Genomic DNA, 10,825 nt, shown 5'->3' on the forward strand with positions numbered 1-10,825 from the left:
TGGGTTCAATGCCCTGCACTACAAAAAGAAAAGGAAAAAAGAAAGAAAACGTTTTTCACTTTTCTTTGTTTGTGTGGTCCTGGGGATAGAACCCGGGGGCACTCTACCACTGACCTTTTAATTAATTAATTAATTAAACATCCCAGGCCTTTTAATTAATTAATCGTTTGTTTGCATTTATTTATTTATTTATTTATTTAGAGGAGAAATAGTGGATTCTGGCTCATGGTTTCAGAAGTTCAGAAGTGCGTAATTGGCTGACTCCACGGCTCTGGCTAAGATGAGGCAGAAGGTCATGGTGGAAGGACATGGTGGAGGAAAGCAGCTCAGGACATCACAGACAGGAAGCAGAGAAAGAGAACCCTGCTCAACTCTGCTCACCTCACTGGAGACAAAATATAAACCCCAAAGACACACCCCCCAGTGACCCGCTTCCTCTAGCCACACCCCACCTACCTATGGTTACTGTCCAGTTAATCCATATCTCTGGATTAATCCATTGGTTATGTTAGAGCACTCATAGTCTAATCATTTCACCTCTGAACGTTCTTGCATTGTCTCACACATGAGTTATCGGGGGGCATCTCTCAGCTAAACCATAATGTTCTGCCCTGGTTCGCTAAAAACTCATGCCCATCTCATAATGTAAAATAAATGTAGTTCATTTCCAAGAATCCCCATAATCTTAACAGGTTCAGTATTGCCAAAAATCCATGTCCAAAATTTCATCTGAGACTCAAGACAAACTTTAGATGTTTTCCCCTATAATGATCAAAACAAGTCACATATATCCAATATATCATGGTACAGAGTAAATATTTCCATTCTACAGGGAGAAATAGGGGCATAGAAAGAAGGGATGGAACCAAAGCAAGACCGAAATCCAGCTGGGCAAACAAGTCCTGCACCCTCACATCCAGCACCTGGGGCCATGATGTTTCTTCCAAAGGACTTGCATAGCTCTGTCCTATGGCGATGCTGGCTGCAGAGCACATGGCCTCTCTCTTGGCTTCTTTCTGCTCGATTCCTGCAGCTTTCCTTGGTAGATGCCCATGTTGCTGGCATCTCTTAATCTCAGAGGCATCCATTGCAGCTGCAGCTTTCTTCTCACATCTGCATGTGTCACCCTCTGAGGGACAGCCCTCAGGGACTCTGACCCTGGAGCATCTTGCCTGACCTTCCTTTGAAATCTTGGTGGAAGCCTCTGTGACCCCCTAACTCCAGGGTCCTGCATTCCTAAAGAACCAGGACCACGTGGTTGACTGCAAGGTCTGCTGCCATCTCAAACAGTAGCCAAAGCTCCTGGGGCTGTGGCTACAACAGCCTTTGAGTGCCTGGGTGGCTAAGCATGGTGAAACAACTTCCTAGGCGCCTCATCCCCCAGTGCAAACAGGGTGCCCCATGGTCACTTCTCAAAGGAATTTTGACTGTTACACCCTTGAGCCTAAGATGAGTGTGATCTGGCCCGTTCCTGAGATGCCCTCCAGTCAGCTTTCCTGTTTTCTCTGTGCAAAGTCCTTAACATCTCTTCAGTGGCTGCAATGTCTTTAACAACCACAACTTCCTTAGCCCCAGCTTTACTTGCACTTTTGAGGCCAACCTGCAAATTTTTCAAATATTTCTGCTTTGCTTTCTACTCCTGACTATCACAGTAAACTCAGCTACAAGTAGCCAGCAAAATCCCTGCCACTGCCTGAATGCTGTGGTTCCTTGAAATTTCCTCCGCCAGATTAGTTAGTCCATTATCTTTAAATTCAGCCTCACAAAAAGTCTCAGGACATGGGCAAAATGTGAACAACTTTCTTTCCTTTTATTTATTTATTTTTTTTGCCAGATGATAACACAAATGGACCCTAGGTCAATTTTCAATAGAGTTCTTCTCCCATGAAACCTCTTGAGCCAAGTCTTTACTGTCCACTGTCCTATCAGCAGTCTGCTCCTCTGAGCTCCCACAAGAATCACCCACTAACCTCCACTTCCAACATTCTAATCAAACCTGCATCCCTAAACTTTTCAAAATCCCTTACCTGGCAAATCAGCTCCAAAGTCTTCTGAACCAAAGAAATGACCTCACTTCTTGCTACCAATTGCTACATTAGTCAGTTTTTTTGATGCTGTGACCAAAAGACCTGATGAGAACAATACAGAGGAGGAATGGTTTATTTTGGTTCACACTTTCAGAGGTTCAGTCCATGGTCAGCTGACTCCATGTCTCTGGGCTGAGCTGAGGCAGGACATCATGGTGTAAGGGCATAGGAGAGGCAAGCAGCCAGGACATGAGAGTCAGGAAGCAGAGAGTTATTGTTAATTTGGAAACAGTGTCGCTAAGTTGCCAGACTGTCTTTGAACTTACAATCATCCTGTATGTACCACCTCACTGAGCCACACATCTTGACATTTTTGATACAAGTCCCAGATAACTTTCCAGTTACACTTAAAAGAATCAGCATCACTAACAGGCATTCTTTTAAAAAAAAAAGATCAGCACTTATTAAAATTTCATTGTAAAAATAGGTTTTCATTAAAGAAGATATCCAAAGGACTTAAAAACAGCTACTACTGTGATGCGGCCACATCGATGTTTATAGCAGCTTAATTTCACAATAACTAAGCTCTGAAAACAACTTAGGTGCCCTTCAACAGATGAATGGTTAAAGAAATATGGTACATGGGAATATTACTCAGCCATAAAAAAGAATGAAATTATGGCATTTGCCAGTAAATGGATGGAACTGGACACTATCATGCTAAGTGAATAAGCAATCCCAAAAAACCAAAGGATGAATGTTCTCTCTGATTTGTGGATGCTAACACACAACAAGGAGAGAGGGGAAGAACAGAAGTTCAGATTAGACAACGGGGAGTGAAGGGAAGGGAGGGAGGAGAGGAAATAGGAAAGACAGTAGAATGAATCTGACTTAACTTTCCTATATACGTATATAAATACACCACAGTGAAGCTCCACATCAACCCAAGAAATGTGCCTTCAACCCAGAAAATGCTCCATAATAAGATTCAGGATGAGCAAGACTCTGCCTTTCTTCCAGAAATGAAGAAGGGTTACTGTGGAGGTGTGACGTGCTCCCAGCTGGTTGAGAAACAAGAAGGAACTATGAGGCTTTGGAAGAAGATTCCCTTGAGCCCTTCAAGGTGTCATTCTCCTGAGGAAACCTGTGTGCCTCTGCCATTTGAAGCCCCCTGTCCTGTCCCTCCCCTGGGCTGGATCTCCCCCTAGCACCAGCGCCGTCTCACCCCCATCCTGTGTTGAGCCCAGGATGTTCCCAAGGAGGGTGTCTTCCTGTCCCCTTTGAGAAGATCATGACAGCCCTGAAGCCAGGGGTCTAGCTTACTGACATATCACTTTCAAATATAAATATATAATAGAATAAGTGCTTCCTGAATGTTTGTGAAAGGAAAGCTTGTGATTTCCTCCAGTCCTCTGGAAGATCCTCTCCAGGGAGGAACCCAGCCCAGCCCAAGACTGGGAGACTGAGTCACTGGCACATGATCAATAATCAGACAGCCCGACCTGGCAAAGACAAGACGAATGAGTGACTTCCGGATGGCCGGGCAAGTCCTGCTGGCACCTCCCCAAATCTTGGCACACCTCCCAACCCCGTCCAGGCGGGCGGATGGCCGACATGTCCCGAGGTGCATTCCTTGGCCTTAAGCCTCCCTCCCTCCCTCCCTCCCTACCTCCCTCCCGACCGCAAGTTCTCCTGGGAAGAGTGGCGCCTTCAGCACACACAGTTGCCGACCTGATGCAGACGGGGGCGGGGCTGCGGCCGTGTGGCTGCATCGGGAAATCTGGGACCCGGAATTTATAGAGAACAGACATGTATTTCTCCCAGGTCTAGAGGGGAGTGGGGCTGCATCTGGGAGGGTCTTCTGTGTCATGGTGACATGGCCAGAGAGCAGCAGGAAGGAGACTCAGACCTTTCTTCTTATAAAGGCTCCCATGCCAACGTGGGACCCACCCTCACGACCTCGTCTAACCCCACAAAGGCCTCAGCTCTAAAGACCACCCAGGTATGAACTTGGGGATTACATTTCCAAAACATGAAATTTAAGGGACACGTGGAAACCATAGCAGATGCATCTCTCCCTCTGACAAGAGAAGTATCCGCGGCACTACTTTCTTGGACACCGCAAGAAGGAGAAGCCAGGTACAGCGGTGCGCACCTGCGATCCTGGTCACTCAGGAGGCTGAGACAGGAGGATTGTAATTTCGAGACCAGCCTCAGCAACTTAGCAATACTCTGTCTCAAAAAATAAAAAGGGCCAAAGGGATGTGACTTAGTGGTAGAACGCTCCTAGGTTCAGTTCCTGGTACCATAAAAAATAAAATAAAAAGAGGAGAAAGTGTGTAAATCAGCAAGCCCCGGGAAGCCGAAGACGCCTTCTACCAGTCTTGTGCATTTTTTGGTGCAGCGGGGCTGGCTGGCTGCGGCGCCCGCTGGGTTTGGCAGGAGCTGCCGTCCTGTCAGGCAGACATGGTAGGTGCCCAGGGCCTTGGTCAGCTCCGCTCTCACTCGCCACCTTGCTCGGGGAAGATTGAGTCTCCAGAACTGTCCCCGTGGCCCCGGCGGGGCCCGGTGGCTGAGGGCAAGGAACAGGTGTGACGTTCAGACTCTGCAGCCTCCATGCAAAGGTCGGGCTTTCACTTAAAGAAACAAGGCAAACATTCAGCTGAGGATCAACAGGCTTCTGTGCTCTCCGTTATCCTGGGACGTCCTTGGCCCTCACTGCTCTACGCTGGTGGACGTCACAGCTGGTGGGAGAAGGGAGCGCTGCTCTGGCCAACAGGGTGGACGTCACCTTGGCGGTGAGACAGCCCCTCTCAGGTCCTCCTCGGCCGATGCGGCTCCAGAGAAGCACAAGAACTGCTCCGACCCCTCTTAATCTGCCCCCAGCAGGTCCCTTTCATACACGCTGCCCTTCCCCCAGCCAAAGGAAGGTGGCGGAACCGCCCGTCCACTTGAAGCCAGTGTCTCTGGTGCTTTAGGTGAACAGGGTCATCGGTCGCTCCAGTGGGTGGGGACACGGAGCCGGGCGGCTCTTCTGCTTACTTTTAAGACAAACACTGCGTTTCAACGGGCAGAGCCACGTGGGGAGGTCCCTGTGTCTCCCGAACGACACGCACAGACGGCGCCTTTCACGGTGCCTTCGCATTCGCCTGGTTCCTGAGACCAGGACTCTGGGCGTCCCTGAGAACTGCCACCGGAAGGCTCGAGCCCCAAAACTTCACCCCGTATTCTGCCAGCTGTCACCCATGTGCTGGGCACGATGACAGCAAACTGCCACTGCACCCAGCCCAGAGTGCCTGTCCCCAGGTGAGGCCCCAGGCGGGCCCCAGGCCTCGCCGCCTGCTGCGGTCGCATGGGACACCTTTGGAGCCGCCTGGATCTTGTGCGGATATGAGAATCTCTTTTGTGCAGGTCCCAAATCTGCCTTAATCACCGCTCAGGAATCCAATTCAAATATTCAGACTTCAGGGGCTGCCAAGAGGTGGGCGTGGCCGAGACAGGAAATCAGGAAGGGGCTTTCGAGTTAAGAAGGCTGGAAGAAAACAGCTTCTACCTCAGCCCCATTCCAAAGCCCCTGCTCCCCGCCGCCTCCAGATCAGGGAGGGCAGGGCCTCGCGTCCCCCGCAGCCTGATTCAGTTTGCTGGAGACAGGCAAGAGGCACGGGGAGTTTCTGGGAGATGTTATTGGAGCGAATTAATTGTTTTCCTTAGCAGGCCCGGGGTGGCCTGGTCACATGTCCATCGCTGGCACCGAGGGCAGCGAGCGAGCACACAGACTCTGCACTCGGTGGGCAACTGTCTACCACATGTGGACCATGCAGCAGGCAGTGTCCTGGGCACCAGGGACCCGGCAGGTGCCTGTGTCTGAGGCTCTTCCGTTCGGAGGGGGGACAGATAGGAAGGGCAGCCGTCTTCCAGGTGAGGCAGCGTGGGCCCTCCTGGGGACACACGGGCAGGAGAGTTCCAGGGCCTCCATGTTCAGATTCTCAGTGCGCCTCCATCCCTCTCCCCACGGTTCCTCTCCCACTTCTCTCTAGAAAGTGCCACCTCTCAGCCACGCTTACCCACACTGCTGCATTGCCTGGTATAAGACCCCCTGAGCGCACAGAGGGACAGTTTGGAATATTGGTGACTGCTGTGCATTTGTGCGTGTGTGTGCAACTGGGAATCAAACCCAGGACCCTGCGCATGCAGAGCAGCACTCTGCCACTGAGCTACATCTCAAATGTGGGGTCTCTGGGTCGTGAATGGGATGGGATGACATCATCGTGCAGAGTTCCCATGATCCAGTCCTGGTGGCTTTATAATAAAGAGACCAGAAGATGTGCGCGCACAAACACACACACACACGCATGTGCGTACGCCCACACCCCAAAATGTGAGCACTTCCTGTCTCTCGCCATGCTCAGCCTTGGGACTCTGCCAGTAAGAAGGACGTCACCAGATGTGGCCCTTCACCCTCGGATCCCCAGAACTGTGAAACTTACCCCGCCTGCAGTACTGTCCTGCGGCCCCAGAAAATGGACGGACATGGTTCATGTGCAGCCTCCCTTAAGCCAAGTGGCCTCTGCCGAAGGAGGCCTTCATGTGTATTCCCAGTGCGTGGAGGCTTCTGTTCTGCGTGAAGCCTCGCCTTGTGTCAGGATGTTTTGAGCGTGTTGGGTCATTCTGCATCCAGGTTGAGAGAGTGGTGACATGTTCGCTTTATGACCTGGTCTCCTCTGTGCCCTGGCTCTTGACCCAGATGTGTTGCTGGGCGGTGGAAGGGTGGGGGGAACCCTGGGGGGGGTGCTGTAGCAACTGGCTTCAAACCAGAGACAAACTCACCCCCTGCCCCGCCTCATCTGTCCCTGTGAGAATTTGCAAGGAGGTATTTAATAATGTGTTGTGCTGACGGGAAAATAAAGTTAGACTCCTGGTTGACGGATTTCGTAAAGGAGGGTAAAGCTTTGCCAATGAAGTGTCGTGGGAGAGATCTCCCATTGATTCACTGAGCAAAATTTGCAGCTCTGTGAATTTTAGTGAAAATAAATATAAAAATACATGTAAGAAGATAAATCAATTTATTTAAATGCATTGGCAATGACCTCTTAAAGTGAGAACTGTCTTGATTTTCCACCCATTTTTTTGAGTATATCCAATTAAACAAAATGCCTCTAAGTGAAAGAATAACAAGTAATGAGTAGTCACTTAAAAATCCTTGGCAATACCTTTTGGGAATGCTTTCCAGAAACTGGAAGTGGCTCAAATGACTTAGCAACATATCCTTTTAAAAACCAAATGGTATCCGATCCTTTTGTGCCCCTCCAATAAAATAGAAAGAAAATGTAATCTAGTTATTATCATATAATGATTTATTGCCATGTAATCTTTGATAAATATGTGACTTTGATAGGTGACTTTGAGTGAAATTGGCCTCTTCCCTTTCTAATATTGTTAATGTCTGACTTTAATATCCAAGTTTTATTAGCCTCGTAGACTATATTGGGAAGTGTTCCTTCCAATCATCTTTTCTTCAAAGTTTGGAAGGGCTGACCTGGAATGCCTCTGGGGCTGATGTATGTTCTTCCTGTCAACTAGTTTTATTTATTTTGAGTTTTAGTTTTTGGGGACAAGGTCGTGCTATGTTGTTCAGGTTGGCCTCTAACTGGGCTCAAGCAATCCTCCTGCCTCAGCCTCCTATGGAGCTGGGACTGCAGGTGCATGTCACGGCTCTCAGTTATTTATTTATTTGCTGCTGGGGTTGATCCAGGAACCTGTGCATGCTAAGTGCACTTTCTACCACTGAGTTACACCCCCAGCCCCAATTTTAACTACTAATTCTACCTCTTTTTTTTTTTTTTTTTTTTTTTGAGTACTGAAGATTGAGCCCAAGGGTGTTCCAGCACTAATTTACACCCCAAGCCCTTTTTATTTTGAGACAGGGTCTTAGTTATTTGGGTAGTCTCTTTTTTTAACTTGTCTTGCCAGAAGTTTCAATTTTTTTATATCTCAAAAAACAAGATTTGGTTGTGTGAATATGACTTGTCAGGCACTGTTCTAAGTGCCTTACGTGTATTAGCTAATTTAATCTGGTGTATGAATTAGTTTCTCATTACAGCTTCCTTATCTTTCACATTTCCCATCTTTTTGTCTGTTTTGCATTCTGGAAGCTTTCCTCCAAAATCTCTCCCTCTGTCTCTCTCTCTCTCTCTCTCTCTCTCTCTCTCTCTCTGTCTGTCTCTCTCGTTCACCTCCCAGCCTTCTCCCTGGTTCTGCCTGTCTGTCTGCCTGGCCAGCCTCCATGGCCTCCTGCTCTGGCTCCTTCTTTACTAGGCGTGTTTGTAGTTTCGGTGAAACGTCCCCGCGGTGTCCCAACGCCGGCCACTCCCGCGACCCCGCGTCCTCCCGCCCTCCGCAGCCGGCCTCCCCAAGCGCGGGAGCTTCTGTGGGGGACAGTGGCGGGCAGCGCAGGAGCTCTTGGGGACACTCTCCTTCCGGGGAGTTTGCGCTGTCGCTACACTGTGCGCACTTGACCTCCCTTCTGAGACCCAGGCCTCGCTGGGAGTCCGTATTGGCCTCCAGTCTGATGCAGAGCTGGAGGCTCAGCGTGGGACCCGGGGCCGGTCCTCATTCCATCTTCCGTGGTCAGTCGGCGGCCTCTTCCCTCCCTTCCCTCACCGACCTTGGAGGTTGTCCTTTCCCTACAGACCTCGCAAGGCCTGGAGAAGTGCTTACTGCCATTTGCCGAGAGCGGCTTCTGGTACCGCGGGAGGGTCCGCTGTGCTCCTGGGAGAGGAATCCGTGCATTTTTAATCTCTCCATTATATCAAAGAGAAAGTCTGAATTAACTGGGTTTTTCCCCCTTGGTCCCAGGGATTGAACCCAGGGACGCTTAGACTGAGCCACATCCCCAGCCCTTTTAAAAAATATATATATATTTTTTAAATTTACATAGCGACATTGCAGAGTTTGGGTATTTTTTTAAATATCTTTTCAGTTGTAGATGGACACCATACCTTTATTTTATTTATTGATATGTGGTGCTGAGGATCGAACCCAGTGCCTCACGCATGCTAGGCAAGTGATCTACCGCTGAGCTATAAACTCAGCCCCTTAAAATATTTTCTTTAGAGACAGGGTCTCACTGATTTGCTCAGGGCCTTGCTAAATTGCTGAGGCTGGCTTTGAACTCATGAGCCTCCTGCCTCAGCCTCCCCAGCTGCTGGAATAACAGGTGTGCACCACCAGGTCCAGCCCCTTTATTAAGTGTGTGTGTGTGTGTGTGTGTGTGTGTGTGTGCATGCGTGCGCGCAGTGTTGGGGATGTAATTCAGGGCCTTGCACATGCCAGGCAAGTACTCTGCCACTGAGCTATAACCACAACCCTGCTCCTGTGTCTTTACCCGCTTTTGAACACCTGTTAAGAGTCAAAGACTTCACCAGCAATTGTATCAGCTATCACCCATTAATTCATTTCCTGGTTTAGTTTTGGTGCTGGGGATGGAAGCCCAGGGCCTCCTGGGTGCTAGGTAAGAGCTCTGGTCACACCCCAGCCCTGCAGGCCCCAGAATTCGATATCAAGGTTTTGCTTTCATCCCCTTTATAACCTGGTCATATTCTATCCAGGCAAGTCATAGTTTTCGATTTACCACAGCAACACGACGTGCCCTTTAAAGAGGAATGAACATCTATATGAAAAATGATTTGATCTAAAGAAATCATTAAATAATTAGTCGTGCTGGTTGCTATCAAATATTGCAAATGTCGTCCAAGAACGAGGGTCAGGAAATGCTGGTCGGTGCCTTTCCAGTCCCTCAGACGCCATGTCCCCTGCAGCCCCACCGCAGAGCTCCTTCTGCCCCCTGAGCAACCCGAGGACGCCTCGTGGCCGGGGCCTCCCAGCCCCTCCTGTGGCCCGTCCCTTTATCTGGTGGCCACGGCCTAAGTACTGAAGTGAGCTCCTGGTCAAACACAAACCCAGGCCTGCTGCCCCGGGGCAAGCGCCCCTTACACCTATTTGTGTCCCCCTCAGGCCTGGGCCCCTTAGGTGACCTCATTGCCCTGGTCTTGTGCCCCCTTACAGGCCTCCTGTCCCTGCAAACCCTGCCCCGTGTCTTCCGTGTGATTGGTGCTGGGTGGCAGCCGGCCAACTCTGCTTGGATTTGGACATTAAAATGAGTTGGCATCATCAGGGGACAAGCGGAGGTGGGACAAGTGACCTAGTGCTGTCACCACTAGGGGGTGACAGCAAACGAGATGTGGTTCCAGGCAGGCAGACCATTTGAGTGGCAGCAGTAAGACCCTCAGTGACTGGAATTTTGTTCCTCGCGGGATACAGTGGAAACCCCCAGCTCTTGGGGCTCAGCGTCAGCACTCGACCAGCTCTGGCCACCGTGTCGAGCCTCTGGGGGGTACTGAGAGGGGCCGTGCACAGCTAGGCCTGCCCCTGAGGTCACCACCCGCCCCATTTCAACATGGAGTCTGCACCCTCGGAAGTGAATGGAGTCCCCGGCTGGAAAAGAAGCGGCTTCCTGGTCCCTGCCCCTGCCTTCCAGAAACTGATATTTATTTGCAAGATGTTGTTCCTTTTTTCAATTCTAAGTTTGCTCCTAAGACCTGGGAAAGCACTCGGGGGCTTATGTTCTTTCTGGAATTTGCTGTGGTCCAACAGTTTCCCTTATTTAGTCTTTCTTTCCTTTTTCAAGTCAATGGTTATTTTTTTGAAATTCATCAGTTTTAACAAATAAACCCCAGTGTGGGGTTTAAGAGCCAGGCTGTGAATCAGACTGGCTGACTTCAGGTCCCACTCAGCCATCT

The sequence above is a fragment of the Sciurus carolinensis genome, chromosome 1, assembly GCF_902686445.1.
Source record: "Sciurus carolinensis chromosome 1, mSciCar1.2, whole genome shotgun sequence".
Lineage (NCBI taxonomy): Eukaryota > Metazoa > Chordata > Mammalia > Rodentia > Sciuridae > Sciurus > Sciurus carolinensis.